At 41.3% G+C, this 16,950-nt stretch overlaps 1 protein-coding gene across 1 annotated transcript in view; it reads left to right on the top strand.

Moving 5' to 3' along the window:
• Ikbkg (inhibitor of nuclear factor kappa B kinase regulatory subunit gamma) overlaps positions 1 to 16,950 on the top strand; it is a 69,505-nt gene that overhangs the window by 2,746 nt on the left and 49,809 nt on the right. The gene's annotated exons all lie outside the window — the stretch shown is intronic.

Raw genomic sequence — 16,950 nt, 5'->3', positions numbered from 1 at the left:
TTACATATAATAAATAAATAAATCTTTAAAAAAAAAGTAACTAAAACAGGCTCTGTGGCATGTGTGTGTTCCCCCCTCCCTAAATAAAAAAATTGAAAAAAATGAATTGATACAATAGTATATGTATTTCTATGATATAGTGCTATTGGGGAGGAAAAGGGCAGTTATCTTCTAACTTCCACTGCTGTGCTATTGTTATGCCCAGTTTGCAGAAGACACTGAAGAGTATTTAGTATTCAAGTCTGGACAAAGCCTTCCCTGCTCGACAGGTTAGGAATGGCTTTGGGAGATATATATATATATATGAATGAGATGCATAAGCTGGGGCATTCAAGCCTTGGCATTACATGACAGGCAGTAAAGGAATGCTATCCTTCAAAACTGATGTTTGTTTAAACAGCAAGGTGGGACCATACATCTGGAAAAGGATCTTTTTGACCTGGGAAGAAATAACTCATTCTGTAATCAGAGGCTAGTGTAATTTTACAAGTTGGCCATAGCTGTCTGGGAACACTTGCTTGCCTCTTTCTCATAGCTCAAGAATGGGAGCCTTATCACTTCAAGGGCATTAATTTTCTGCCTCCTTCAAAGGTAGGGGACATCTGCACCAAGGTGGGAGTGCTGGCTGTTTAACTTGGCACGGGGACTAGGGAGTGTGAGACTCAGCGCACAGAGACAAGGGTGGGTTACCTTGTGTCTCTTCACTATGACACCTGTATCTGCACACATGCACACTAACTTTAAATACATGTAATAAAATCAGAGTGAAGTGAACACAAAAAAAGCTCAGACTTACTGTGCATGCAAAGATAACCTTGAACTCCATGTTCTCCTGTCTCTGTTTCTTAAATGCTGGGATTATAGGATATGACAGCATATCTGGCTCTAGTCCACATTTTCAACATTTGACAGATAAATTTTATTTATTTTTAAATTTTAAATGTATTTTATTTGTTTTATTTTGTGTGTATGGCTGTTTTGCCTGCATGCATGTCTGTGCACCACGTCTATACTTGGTGCTTTTGGAGGCCAGAAGAAGGTGTTGCATTCCCTTGAACTGGAGTTACAGATGTTACAGATGTTTCTGAGCTGTTATGTGGGTGCTGAGAACTAAGCCTGGGTCCCCTGGAAAGGCAATACATACTCTTATCACTGAGAAATCTCTTCAGACCAAACCTCTAAATATTTCACTTTTGTTGATTCATTTTGGTTGGGCAAACAAAAATATGTGTGAGATTTTGCATGTAGATTTAGAAAGCCACTGTACTCTGTCCAGATTGAACAGGGTAGGGAAGTTAGCGAAATGCTGTAGTATTAAGTATTGGTGTTTTTAAAACCCCATCTTTGTTTTTAAAGATTTCATGTTTGTATCATTAAAAAAAAAAAAAACTTGAATAGCATTGTGTGTGTGCGCACGCGCGTGCGTGCATTCTTCAAGGAATATTGAAAACCTGTAGCTAACTTTCTTCCTTCTTCATTCCTACCTCTCTCCCGCCCCTCCCCTTTGAACTTCTGATTCTCCTGCCTCCACCTCATACATGTTGAGATCGCAGTAGTGTGCCACTACATTTGTAAGTTTTATGTATCGCTAGAAATGGAACCTATAGGGCTTCATGAACTACACTCTATCAACTGAACTACATCCCTACCCCTAAAAGTATTGTATTTGGAACCTAGTCAATATGTTCTATGTAGTGTCCTAAAAGACTGTAATGCATCCTAGTTTGGGAGGTTTTTAAGCTGATAGAAAAAACTAGGTGTTGTTTATATGCCTGTAATCCCAGTACTTGGGAGGCTAAGGCAGGAGGATGACTACACATTTGAGGCCCTCCTAGGGTATACAATAGCATAAGTCCAATGCCAGCATCCTGAGATCCACAGTAAAGTCCTGTCTCAAACCAAACCAGAGGGCTGGAGAGCTGGCCCAGAGGATAAAATCACTTACTGCTCTTTCAGAGGACCGGTGAAGTGAAAACGTAAGGTTGAATGGTGTTTTTCTGGGGCAAACATGTGAAGGAACATTTAGCTGAAGTGGACATATGTGAAAGACTAAGGGAGACTCGTGAAGGAATGTTTAGCTGAAGCAGACACAGGAGAGAGGATGTTCACTAAAGCAGGCACATGAAAGGACACATGATGAGGAATTCTTTGCAAATGATACATGTATTGGTCTGCCTTATGTTGTGTAGTTGAGCTGTATTTGTCAGGACTCCATAGAGAGAAACACACAAGAAATTTCTTGCCGCTTTTTCAGACTCGGGCTGATTGGCAGAGTCATGTCAGCTGAGACAGATGCATGTGCTGAGGCAAGACCCATGGAGGACACATGATGTTTGGAGGGTATACATAGAACCCAATAGACAGTGACAGAGGCTGAGCTAGGTTTGCTTATAGAGCTGGCTATGTAATGCTCGTTGGTCTCACTGATCTTTGCTTTGCTGAGAGAGGCACAGCCGAGAACTTCTTTTGGTGTTCTTCTGGGGTCCCTCTTGCTGACTTGTGCAGAGGCTGAGGCCTGGCTGTCTCTGCTAGGTTGTGCTACCGCTGCTGATTCCTGTTTGCTATCCCGACTCTGGACTGTTGGTGTATCCATGATGTGTTTGCGAGTGGATTGAGCTGTCATTGCTAACACGTGAACTGAACTGCACAGATGGGAGTTGCTCCAAAGAATCTTTCTAAACAGGTCTACTTTCCCCATATCCTTTCTTTCCCTCTGGTGAGTATTGGGCTAAAAGGGAGGTTAAAGCGTTTAAGAACCATCATTAAAAATAAAATTTAAAAAAAGGTCACAGACCTGTTTGGTTTGGTTCCTAGTATTCACATGGTAGCTCATATGCACTTATAATTCTAATTCCAGGAAACTGATATCCTTCCTCTTCTGATGTCCTCAGGCACTAGACATGCACATGGTACACACACACACACACACACACACACACACACACACACACATATATATATATATATATATATATATATATATATATGTAGGTGCTCACATATACACACAAAATAAAAAAAAAACCAACAAACCAACAGTAACGACAATACCTTTATGTTAAAGCCATGTGTGCATGCTTATGATCCCAGCACTTGGGAAGCCTAGGCAGGAGAGCTACCCAGAGTTCCATTTACTGACCCCTGTCTCAGAACAATAATAAAGCAGATTCTTAATATAGTAACTGATGCTGAGTAAAGTCAAAAAGAAGATTGAGAAGAGAAAATCCTGAATTTATTTGATCACAGTTTTATGTGACATAGGTAGTGTTTAACCCAGAGAACAAGTGCCATCAGGGAAATAGCCTTTCATCTCAGGAAGGCAGTCTTTTCTGCTAGTAGACAAAGTGCTAGCCATTCATACAGACACTCCATATTTTGACTTTAGTTGAGAAAACAGAGAAGGGTGGAATAGGATAAAACTGGTTTCAGCCATGGAGGACTCTATTTAGACCTGTTTATCCTTTTCCTGAAGAAGTCTTGGATAGTCATCTTACTTGTTACTTAATAGCATTTCCAGTTTGCCCTTCTGCTCAGACAGGAAGCTGGTCTGTGAACACTTTCTCCTGATTTCTTATTCTCTAGCCAAAGGGAAACCTTTTAATCACTGCATAATCACTTCACAGTTTTGTCACTGGGGCTATGATTCTGGAAAGAAAATGACCCAGTTTCACTCAGAAACTGGTAACTGAGAGGTCTTGGATGCATGTTGAAGAGAGACACTGGGTTAGATTTTTTTGGTGGGGGTAAGAAACTTATTAGAAGAATTATTAATATTCAGGACAAAGAGACAGCAGCATGGCAGGGGATCTGAGGAGAGTCCAGGCCTCAGCACCAGAAACAGGGGTTCCAAAGAGGAGCAAGAGCTCTCCAGGTGGTGTCACAGTCCTGGCTTATAGCTCTCTGAGGAAGAGGGATGGTTTATAGTGCCAGCTTGCAGCAAGGTTCTTTGGTTTTAAGATGGAACTCAGGGAAGGACGTGGGGACCAGGATGTGTGGTGCACCTGGAAGTCTGTTAGGCATTAATAGAAAATGCCTTCAGTAGGGGGCCTGTCAGTATCTGTGGGAATGGAAGGGCTGCTTCAGGCTTTGTGGGCATGAGCAGTAGTTTGGTCTGAGTTCTAACATTACATTCTTACAGTAACATCATTGTGAATTATTTTTGGTTTTGTTTGTTTTGAGAGATGGTCTTTCATGTTTCCCAGCTGTTCTTAAATGTGCTATGTAGCTGACACTGCCCTTCAATTCATGATTCCTATGGTCAGGACTTGTGAAGTGCTGAGCTCAGAGGCACGTGCCATACGTGGCTTTTAGAGGGAGGATTCTGGAGGTTCTGTCAGAAACGGAAGGATGATCCGTTCTGGTTGCTTCTCAAAGTCCAAAAAGTCTCAAAGGCTCTTCCCAGCTCTATCTCTGTCTTTCTGGTCCTCCTATGCCCTCTGGCTCCTCAGCAGGCAGGCCAGATCAAGCTGAGGTTTTGACCTTTTCTACCTGTAATTGCTTGGTGGCTCAGTTCCAGCAGTGAGCCACATTTGGGTTGAGGAAGGGTAGGAACAGGAAAGCATCAGCTGTACTCTTTTGTACTGTGATGGCTTTACTGGAGATGTGACACATTGTCAGACATATGTGAATATGTGGATGCAAGTTGTAGAGCTGTGTGTGCCTGAGGTTTAGTCTGAAGGGTGAGGTCAGGTTTGATGTTTTTATTAAGCTTAGTTAATTATCAGGTATAGACTAGGAGACTAAAGACTCTGAACACTGTGCCCTTGAAAGGGGGCACAAGAAAGACCCATTCAGCCTCTGTCCATCACAACTTGGTGAAGCCCTGAGAGATACGCTACCAGTGAGTCCCTATAGACATGAGAAGTAGGAGCTGAAGGGATGAAGCCTTTTTACACCCTGAACTTGTTGGTGATGGTTAGGGAGATGGGTGGAGCAGCTGGCTAGGGTAGATCTGGGTCCATGGACAAGGATATGAATTTGGGCCAGCTGCTGGCTTGGTCTAATGATCCTGAGAGCTCCAGAAGCCTGGTGAAGACTATTTGTTCAGGGAGCCCACAGGGCTTTTTTGAAGTGGAAGCTTCTGGTTTTTATTGGAAAGTCAGTTATGTCAAATGATGCTTTGCTGGGGCACACAGGTCAAAGGATGTTTTGCCAAGGGAGACATGTGAAAATGTTTTCGGAAGCAGATACAGGTGAGAGGATGTTTTGCTATAGTAGGCATGTGAAAGGACACTTGATGTTTAGAAAGAATATACATATGACCACATAGACAATGGGAGCTAGAGCATTGGTTTGCCTTGCTCTGCCTTGGTAGGCTTTGCTGATGATACACATGTATTGGTTTGCCATACATTGCATTGCTGAGCTTTGTTTGTGGTGACTTCATAGAGAACCTCTCATGAGGTTCCTGCAGTTTCTTCTGCAGACTCAAGCTGATTGGCGAGCCTTGCAGTTTCTTCTGGATTGAACTGCTCTTGCTGACTCATGAGTGGTGATTGCCAAGTGAACTGGACTGCAGCTGCTGATTCATGTTGGTGTTATGGTAGAGGACAAGACTATGGACAATGAAGACTGGAATCTCACCAAAGAACTATTTCTAAACAGTTCTACTTACCCCATATCCTCTTAAACTTTCTTTTTCACCTCTAGTGAGCGGTGGGCTAGAGGGGAGGTTGAACCCTTACTAAAGTAGGTTAAGGAAAAGTTATACCTATACTTTAGTGTCCTGCAGGGTCATCCAGGACCCTGTGCTTAGGACTACATACTTGATGTGACATCTTGTCATCTTAAAATTACTGATGAGCGTGCATTTGTGATCTTAGGTATATAAAGTTGGATGGGACAAATTATTAGCAATGTAGTAAGCAAGGGGGTGCTGACTCTGCATATCCTCTGTTCTAGGGGCTCCTTCTGAATGCAAGCTGATAGGTGACAGTGACCCATGAATTCAGAATGCTATGCCTCTAGGATGTGCAAGTTACCTCTATAGAAGAATACGTGGGCACTGATAGAACCCCAGAGGACATACTTTCTAATTTTATTTATTTATTATATGTAAGTACACTGCAGCTGTCCTCAGACACTCCAGAAGAGGGAGCCAGATCTCATTAAGGATGGTTGTGAGCCACCATGTGGTTGCTGGGATTTGAACTCCTGACCTTCGGAAGAGCAGTCGGGTGCTCTTACCCACTGAGCCATCTCACCAGCCCCCGAGGACATACTTTCATTTGAAATTTCCCCTTTATTTATTTTCCAGTCTTCGTTCTTTCCTTTCTCTTCCGTCCCTCCCTTTCCCTCTCTCCAGGGTTTTACTAGGTATCCCTGGTTGACCTGGAACTTACTATGTAGATCAGGCTATCCTCATTCACAAAAAAAGAGGCCTACCTCTATCTTCCAAATACTAGGATTAAAGGTGTATGTCATCAGGCCTGGCATCCTTTTAAAAATTTTATGTGTATGGGTGTTTTGCCTGTGTGTATGTCTGTGTGCCACATGGGTACCATGCCTACAGTGGCCAGAAAAGGGTGTCAGGTCCTCTGGGACTGGCATTGTGAGCCACCTTGAGGATTGAACCCCAACTCTTTGGAAGATCAACAAATGTTCTTAATTGACTAAGCCATTTCTCCAGCCCCAAACTTTCATTTTTGAGGGGCAGAAATCTAGCCTTTTCCTTTGTAAACAACAGCTCTATTAGATGTTTCATTAATATGCCATGACATTTACCATTTTAAAGTATAGAATTTATGGTATTTAGACCATTTATTTTCTCTGACTCTATTAAAATCCAGTTTTGACAACCCCTTGATTTGCTTTCTGTATCTATGACATTAAATAAACAAAACTACCAATCCAAGTGGAGAGGGATGGCTATGTAGTTAAGAAGGATGGTTATGAACTCCCAATCTTCTTGCTTCCACCTCCAAAGTTTCCCTTCCCTCCTCTCTTCCCAATGCTCATCACTTCTCATCTGACCCCCTCCCTATCCACTCCTCCAGAAAAGGGTAGGCCTCCCATGGATATCAAACAGCCAGGGCATATCATGTTCCAGTAAGACTAGACACTTTGCTTTGTATAAAGGTGGGATGAGACCACCCAGTAGGAGGAAAATGATCCCCAAAAGACATGCCCTTGCTTTTTAAAGAAAATTATTTTATTATATGTTATCTATCTATTATCTGTAAGTATGTCTATCTTGTGATTTTGTGTGCTTATATGCACTGGAGTGGCATAATACTCTTGTGGAGGTCTGTGGGCATTTTGTAGGAGTCAGTTTTTTCTTTCAAACGTGAGGCCTATGGATTGAATTCAGGTCATCAGACTTGGCAGTAGGCATCTTTATCAGCTGGCTCCTCTCATTGGCTCTGCTTTTTGCTTTTGTAACGGGTTTTCATTATAGCCCTGGCTGGCCTAGAACTCTCTATGTAGACTAGGCATTAATTCCAAACTTGCATTAATTCTACTGCTTTTGGCCTCCAGAGTGATAGGACTAGAGGTATACATCATCATGCCTGATATTCTTTTTGTTTTAGAAACTATGTTTTCTAGATAAGCCTGATGTAGGCCTATAACTCCAGCTACATAGGTGGCTGAGGTGGGAGAATCACAAGTTCAGTGCCAGCCTGGACAATTTAGTGAGACCATGTATCAAAATAAAAAGTTAAGAAGGAGCCTGGGTAGTACCTGCCTTTATTTTCAGCACTTGAGAGGCAAAGGCTGGGTGGATCTCTGTGAGTTCCAGGATACCCAGAGCTATATAGTGCCTGTCTTAAAAACACAAAACAAAACAAAAAATGTAAAAAGGGCTTAGGATGTTACCATGTAATCAATAGACAGTACAACAAACAACAAAAACCAAAACAATTATCTTTCTATTTTTAATGATATTTTCCCTCTTATTTAAATTTTTTTGAGGGTGACAAGGTCTCATTATGTAGTCTTTATTCGCCTGGAGCTTGCTATATAGACTAGACTGGCCTTGAACTCAGAGATCTGTCTACCGGAGTGGGGGAATTAAAGGCATGTGCTATGAAGCCCAGCTCTCTTTCTCTCTGATTTGTGTGTGTGTGTGTGTGTTTTGGTTTTTCGAGACAGGGTTTCTCTGTATAGCCCCTGCTGTCCTGGAACTCACTTTGTAGACCAGGCTGGCCTCGAACTCAGAAATCCGCCTGCCTCTGCTTCCCAAGTGCTGGGATGAAAGGCGTGCACCACCACTGCCCGGCTTCTCTCTGATTTTTTTTAACCAGAGGGTTACCTGCCTCTCCATTTTTTCAGTGTCAGAGATCTGATCTAGGTCAAGGGCATGCTAGGTAAATTCTAGGTAAGTTTTGAGCTATCCTTAGTTTTTATTCTTTTGAATTTTATGTATGTATTTATATATGTGTGTGTGGAGGGGCATGTGCAGGCATGTACACGCCACAGTGTGCAGTGTGTATGCAGAGATCAGAGGACAAGTTGAAGGTGTTGTGTTTCTTTTTCCTTCCATCATGTGGGTTTCAGAGATCAAAGTGAGGTCATCGAGATGGACAGCAGGTGCCTATAGCCACTGAACCATCTCTCTGGTCGAGTTCTCAGGTTTTTGTGACAAGGTCCTATTGATCTGATCCTCCTGTATCTGCCTCCAGAGTGCCAGGGATACTGGTATAAAATACTTCACTCAGCCAGACATTTTGTTTTCAGATAGCTTGTTTCTCTGTTGTATCCCAGGTTAGGTTAAAACTCACCATGTGTCCAGGCTGGACTAGAACTTTGGCAGTCTTCAGGAACCAGTCTCCTTAGTGATGAGATTACAGGCATGAGTCATCAGGGCTGAGTCCTCAGCCGGGCACTTAACATTTTTATTATGTGTGCATATCTAATGTGTGTATATGTGGGTATGTGTACATGGTGTGATATGCATGTGAAGGAAGAATACAACTTTTGGGTCATTGTGCTTGTGTTGTTCTGTCAGACTTGCATTTGATGCAACTGATTTTACCTGCTGAGCATTTCAGCATCCCTTAGCCAGGAAATTTTACTTTGAGATTCTGAAAACTTATACCCTGGGATGAATGAATTGTTACTTAGCCTATTTTAGAGGTTCTTGGGGCTATTTGATAGGATTGAGGGCCATGAATCACAGACCCCACCAATACAGGCTCCTTGGCCCCCTTCTTATGGGCTCAGGACCACACATCCACATTTACACAGAATGAAGGAAACAAGCTACCTACAAGCCCGTGTATTCTTATTTATTTCATTATATCTAAGAATCTCATGAATTCCCAAGTCCTCCCAACAAAACAAACAAAAACCCAAACCCAAACCCAAACCCACCTCCAAAAAACAAACAATAACAAAAAACCTGGTTCTCAACATTCCTAATGCTGCCACCCTTTAATATGTTTCCTCATATTGTGGTGACCATAAAATAATTGTGTTGGTAGTTCATAACTAATTGCCACTGTTATGAATCATAATGTAGATATCAGATATGCAAGATATCTAATATGTGACCCCCAAAGGGGAAATGACCCACAGGTTGAGAACCAGTGCTTAAGAGCGAGGTAGGAGGATCAGCAGTTCAGGGTCATCCTCTATCACATAGCAAGTTTGAGGCCAGCCTGGCTTTATGAAACCCTACCTCAAAAACAACAGCAACAAAACAAAGTACACTGAGAAAATGCAGTTAAATGAAACAAACAGAATCATTAAGTAACAGCTTCTACTACTCGTTATTTTTAATTTCCAATCTTATTTAGATGCCGGGAGCCAGACTGGCCTGGAATGGCTTGAAATGGGACACAGCATTGGACATAGATTTAAAGACAGATGGTCTCTAGCCTAGCTCTCTAACTATACTTACTGAATGTCTGTTGATGGCTTCTGTAGACTTAACAGTCCTTTGTTTATTCTGTGGTTGAAAACTGCTGGCTTCTTTTCTCTTTAACTCTCTGTAGCTTCCTTTTTCTTTATAAATCTCTATGCTTTATTAAATGCTGTATCTTTATTTTATAACTCTGTTTTTGTTCTGTGCTTCATTAAGTGCTAAAAACTTAACTGTTTTTTACTGTTCTGTGCTTCTTTAAGCTCTGGGGTAACTCAACTATTAGTGTTCTGTGCTAAAAACGTAACTCTTACTTACTTGTGCTTAAATAAGCACTACTATCTGGTGAGTAACACATGCTGTTTAGTGTCAGGGAATTAACTAAAAGGATTTATTGCTAGTGCTCCTTTCTCTGTCCAGGCAGCCAGAAGCCTCCATGGCTAGGCTGCTTAACTCTTTGTGAACCAGAGAGGAAGGAAAGGAAAGAATCAAAATGCTTTATACAGGCAAATATGCACAGACACATATACATTCATACATCCACACTCTGGCCAGGCCTGACCATCAGTCACAATCATCTCCACAAGTATTTATGCATGCCTACACACGTACATAGTTACCTACACACTTACATATAGACAAACAGATATACACTTTTGGATGGATGGGTGGATGGATAGACGGGGCAGAGCTCCCCAAGCCAAACCATCAAACCAACAATTTTCTTTCCTTTCTCTGGCCTTTTCATACTTTCTTAGACAAAATGTTCTTTAGAAAATCACTTCAGAGATAAAATGTTTGATAAAATGGGAGTTACAGAAGGATGTTGATATTAAGATCAAAGCAGTGTTTCATTCTATATGCTCATTATTATAAGTTCAAAGCCACAGTTTTCACATGGCCTTGTCTTATTATAATGCACACCTGTGGCTCCATCCTTGGGCTTAAATGCTTTTCCTTGAACACAAATTTGTCCCAAGCCTATTTCTCTTTTTAGTGTAATTATGAAAGCTCATTGTATTTCTTATTATGTACCCTTTACTTACTATTATGAGGAGTGGGCACATTCTATTCTTGATTCTTACTTTATTGCATCTTTTTAGCAAAATGACTGAAACCATCTTTTAAAACTTTCTAAGATTATTTGAATCAAATCAGATATTCTGTAGAATCATTAATTCATTTAAACAGCATTAATTCATGAAAGTTCATCTTTACTTCGATATGTAGGAAATCTGATCAACAGGGTGGGCTAATGCTGAGGATTATTATATTAATTTAATAATGACAGGAAAGGCATATCAGCTGCAAGAAGCAATCCTGAGATGAAGTCTCTTTGGGACCTTGCTATCAAGATCACCAATAGCAGACCATGCAAAAATGGTGGGCCACCTCCAGGAAGGCCACCTGCTAGCCTTAGCCTATCCTAGATGGCTCCTAACACTTTAGTGTTTATCAAAGTCTCCAAATCTATTCTCAGAGCTAATACAGTGAATTACCTTTATATCAATGTCTTAGTTTGAGTTTTACTGCAGTGAACAGACACCATGATCAAGGCAACTCTTATAAAGAACATTTAATTGGGGATGGCTTATGGGTTCAGAGATTCAGTCCATTATCATGGCAGACATAGTGCTGGAGGAGAGAGAAGAGACTGTGCACTACACTAAGTGTAGCCTGAACATATATGAAACCTGGAAGCCCTCCCCCACAGTGACATACTTCTTCCAACAAGGCCACACCTACTAATAGAGCCACTCTATGGCCAAGCATTCAAATACATGAATGTATGGTGGCCATTCCTATTCAGATTTCCATTCTTCATTTCAAATTCTGAGATGGGATGCTTATGTTTCTCAGGCTGGCTTTCACCTTGCTATATAGCTAAGGATATCCTTGAACTTCTTATCTTTCTGCCTCTACCTCTCTAGGGCTGGGGTGATAGTTGTGACCCTCAAAGCTGAGATGACAGTGGACCGTCTTCATCTTTTGTTTTTATTCTAGTATTAAATAAGATCCTAGGTGTCCCCACCTGTGTTTTTGTGTCCCAGAGTTGAAGTGGCAGCTGAATGACTTTACTTCCTCCCTCATTCTGCTCAGTGTGGGGACCAAAATCTTGGATTTCAGTTGAATGCTATCACTTGGACCTTCATTTCTGATTTGTGTGGTTACATGGAGCTGAGGTGGCTTTTACTGTCTGCTGAACTTCTTGTCACGCCTCCAAAGTAATAAGGTAGAAAAGACCAAGGATTAGATACTGGTTTATTGATTTATTTAGTGATTTACTTATACCACTGCTTGTATTACCTATTTGCCAACCATGACTTCAGTTGTTACCTGGAACAGAATGACCTGGAGAAATAGCTCAAACAATGGGTCATTGCTCTTAACAACATGCTGACTGCCAAGCATACTTTTGTAAAGACCTGCTCACAAATTAGACCCAGCATTAAAGCCTTTCAGGAGCTGTCCTGGCTTCATCCTATTGGGGACATTTCTCTTTTACTCTCATTGGTGTCAGAGTGCTTATTCCAGAAAGATTCCCTCAACAGCCTTATTGTGTCATCATTCCTAAAATGCTGCTGGCTTACTGTGCCTTTGGTCCTTGGTAGGGACTTCCATCTGAGTCATCAGCTGAATGTCCTCACCTCTCTTTTGTGCTTTATGTTATCCTACCTTACCCTAGTATTAAATAAGATTCTAGGCAACAGTTGTGTCCCCACCTGTGTTTTTGTGTCCTAGAGTTGAAGTGGTAGCTGAATGACTTTACCTACTCCTTCATTCTGTCCAATGTGGGGACCAAAATCTTGGATTGCACTTGAATGCTATCCCTTGGACCTGGAGCCAAGGTGAAAGGCAACTTCACCTGGGCCTTCATGTACTACTATAGTTTCCTCATCCAGAGGCCGCTAATGTAACCCAGACTTAAAATGTCTCTATTCTAGTGAGGCTACAAATACCTGTGGTTACAGTTGACTGTTCTACCTACAAGTTTCTGATTTCATCCAGTGTAGGCATATAGAGATTTTATGTCAGTTGATCTCTGCAGATTAGGCCATGAATCTCAGCACTAATGTTTGCATCAGAACTAATGTAATGTACTGGAGAAATGGCTTAGTGCTTAGGTGTGCCTGCTGGTCTTGCAAAGGACCTGAGTTTAGTAAGGGCACCCTATACATACACATACACACACCCAGAGGTAAGGTGAAAGTAGAATGTACTCAATAGAGCTTTGGTGTAGGATCACGTTGCTCTCTTCAGTCCTTCCTGTTTCTTACTCAAATTACTCCCATGACCCTTCTGTACTTTAGGCTCCCTGTGCTGCCCCTTTATAGTAGCTTCTGCTTTAGGGACACTATGTCAGCAAGTTCCCTACTCCCAAAGCCTGTAAAAGTTGGGGTGCAACCTGAGGGATTCAACAGTACTCTAAGCACAAAGAGCCTCCACATGGTCAGTACCATTTTCTGGTGCCTTTGTCTGCTTTCCCTTGCCCTAAAGCTTTAAATACCACCCTCAAGTGAACATCTCAGGCTTTGAAAATCCACTCTAACCATTCAAAGAGGTTGAGGATTTTAAAAGGCTCTTTCCCCCAAAACAGGCACGAGTCTGGTACCCCTTGGTAGTGTGTGGAGGAAGGTGTGGGGGCAGCTTTGGGAAAAGATGGGCAAGATTCTGCCATTTGGGCATTGACAGGCTTTACATCGTCACTATCCTTTTGTAAAACCTTGTCTATTCACTGTAACCATAACCACATGACTGCTGCACCAGGAGTCAAGAGAAACCGTGTGGCTTTTTTTTTTTTTTTTAAAGATTTATTTATTTATTATACGTAAGTACACTGTAGCTGTCTTCAGACACTCCAGAAGAGGGCGCCAGATCTTGTTACGGATGGTTGTGAGCCACCATGTGGTTGCTGGGATTTGAACTCTGGACCTTCGGAAGAGCAGTCGGGTGCTCTTACCCACTGAGCCATCTCACCAGCCCCCGTGTGGCCTTTTATCTAAACATGATGGGAAGACTGAAATTCATGAGAGTCAATAGGAGATGACTGTGGAAGTGGTATTGAGGCCTCACATGGGCTTTGTGCCAAGTCCCTGAGAAGCTATTCTACTTGTTTCTACATGCTTTTTCATGGGCTGTGGTAAAAGTGGTGAGGCTAGGCTAGAAAGCCTCTATAGCTCAGCTCACAGCTCTTAGCCCCAGAGTTGTTGCACACATTTGCCCTGCCAGCTCTCAGGCCCAATCTAAGTGGCACCATCAGCTCACCCATCTGAGGCATTAGACACCAGGAGGATGGAGAATGAAGGGCCTGTCCCTGTGTTAAAGCCTGGCCTCCAATCTTGTCTATGGAACCTTGCTGGATGCTCTGGAGGACACTGACCAGAAGTGTAACTGTCAGCCGGGCGTGGTGGCGCATGCCTTTAATCCCAGCACTTGGGAGGCAGAAGCAGGCGGACTTCTGAGTTCGAGGCCAGCCTGGTCTACAAAGTGAGTTCCAGGACAGCCAGGGCTATACAGAGAAACTCTGTCTCGAAAAACCAAAACCAAAAAAAAAAAAAAAAAAAAAAAAGAAGTGTAACTGTCATGCCTGAAAAGAATAAAAATATTCTATAGTGTGTGATGCACACCCTTAAGCCTGGCACTTGGGATTCAGAAGCGGGTGGATCTTTGTGATTTTAAAGCCAGCATGAGATGACTGCATGGTATAAAGCAACAGTTATAAAACTTCTCAGTCCTACTGAGCCCTCTGCTTATCATTAAGTCTCCCTTTAGACTAAGGAAACTACAACAGGTTTCTAAAATATTTTCGATTGGTATGGATTTTTATAGTGATAAAATTTAAGGTTATAAACGTCTACTCACATTAACAAAAGCTGATTTAAGATGTATGCTTGGGCTGGAGAGATGGCTCAGTGGTTAAGGGCACTGACTGCTCTTCTGGAGGTCCTGAGTTCAAATCTCAGCAACCACATGGTGGCTTACAACCATCTGTAATTGGATCTGATGCCCTCTTCTAGTGTGTCTGAAGACAGATACAGTGTTCTTACATATAATAATAAATCTTTAAAAAAAACTGTATGCCTAACTACTTATGTCTTTGTTAACTGTTCAGCAATAGGCTTCTAGAAAATTTCAATAAGTAACAACATATGTTTGATAAATAAGGTATGTTTGATGATCAAAGTTTATAAATTCGTAAGATCTACTCAGGTTCATAATAATATGTCTAGTCCCTTTTTCTTTGTTTACTTAAACTTTAGACATTTGAATAAATAAACTAAGTCATAGAAAAACCATGACAATTTTATTTTGATATTAAATCTTCAACTCAAATTTTAAGGTTCAAACTTAACAGGATAACATTCTAAAATCTCAACCTTATATGTTACTAACTTGTAAACTATTCATTTAGTAACAAGCTTTATTTAGCCTCCTGTATGTGTTTTCAAGGTTAAGCTGAAAGCAAATCATGTATAGTTAATAGTTAGATGGTCCTCAAATTCTTCAGAGATCTGCTGAATATGGCATTTAAAATGTTTAAGCTTCCTATAATAGAACTGTCCACTCCTAGCGGGGTTTCTTTCTTTCTTTTTTTTTTTTTTTTTTTTTTTTTGGTTTTTTCGAGACAGGGTTTCTCTGTGTAGCCCCGGCTGATCCTGGAACTCACTCTGTAGACCAGGCTGGCCTCGAACTCAGAAATCCACCTCCCTCTGCCTCCCGAGTGCTGGGATTAAAGGCATGCGCCACCACGCCCGGCCTAGCGGGGTTTCTAAAGAAGATATATGGGGCTTGATGACTCTACCTAGATTGTGGTAGTGTTAATCACTGGGTAAAACTGTCCCATGCCTTGCCTGCTGCTAGGGCTCTGTACAAACTGGGGACACTTTTTTGGGTTCATTGCCCTACTTTGCCTGGTCAAAGTGAGGTCAATTTTCCCAAATTCCTCTATAGGAAAAATCTCAGAGACCTGGGTCTGTACAGGCAAAGGCCATGCTGCTCTGTATGACAGCAGAAGAAATGAAACTGTGGAGACCACGGGAACCTATGTTAATCCATATAGATAACGAGTCTCTGTCATTTTAATTGATGTATAGACCATTTATATTATGTTTAAATCTATAATTTGTTCTTTTCAGATCTCTGAAGGTATTGACTAACTGTAGCTTTAGCAGCTCCTCTCCCAAGGGTTCGGCTGCCTTCTCTGTTATGCCTTGTCTGTTGTCTTCGTGTGTAAGAATTAAGTCTCAAGCCTTCCTTACCTAGACTTCCAGTTGAAAAAGACAATTAGGACTTACTAAGACTCTAAGAGGAGATAAACTCACAATTTTTAAAGTTACTTTAAAAAAGTAACTATTCCTTATGTTTTAAGGTATGTAAATGCAGTTTATAAATGTATAAGTGATTTAAGGTATAAAAAAATGAAGTGTTTCAGATTTCTTTCCCTTTACACTATTTTTTTAAACATATTCTTTTTAAGATTTATTTATTATATGTAAGTACACTGTAGCTGTTCTCAGATACTCCAGAAGAGGGCGTCAGATTTCGTTAGGGATGGTTGTGAGCCACCATGTGGTTGCTGGGATTTGAACTTGGGACCTTCAGAAGAGCAGTCGGCGCTCTTAACCACTGAGCCATCTCGCCAGCCCTACACTATTTTTAAGATTTCAAAAATCTAGCCGGGCGTGGTGGTGCACGCCTTTAATCTCAGCACTCGGGAGGCAGAGGCAGGCGGACTTCTGAGTTTGAGGCCAGCCTGGTCTACAAAGTGAGTGCCAGGACAGCCAGGGCTACACAGAGAAACCCTGTCTCGAAAAACCAAAAAAAAAAAAAAAAAAAAAAAAAAAAAAAAAAAAAAGATTTCAAAAATCTAGACTTTTGACATTAATCAATGTAGTTTTGATAAGCTATTAATCTATTTCTGGTGAAGCACTGCTAATGTTACCATAGTCCCAAGCTCAGATTTTAACTTTTCTTTTGTTGTCTTCTAAGTATAAACTCAAAAGTGCTTCTTACTGTGCTAAAAACCATCTGTTTAGTCTATATAAGCTTTAAAAAGTTCTTGCAAGCTTCAGGTAACTGACTTGAATCATCTCTCAAAGGTCAAATGGATTTCAGATAAGTATCATCAATCAACAACCTATTCCCCA

This window comes from Mus caroli, unplaced genomic scaffold, assembly GCF_978045245.1.
Source record: "Mus caroli unplaced genomic scaffold, Mus_caroli_1 scaffold_5, whole genome shotgun sequence".
Lineage (NCBI taxonomy): Eukaryota > Metazoa > Chordata > Mammalia > Rodentia > Muridae > Mus > Mus caroli.
The sequence above is the reverse complement of the archived record's forward strand: the minus strand, read 5'-3'. Positions and strand labels throughout refer to the sequence as shown.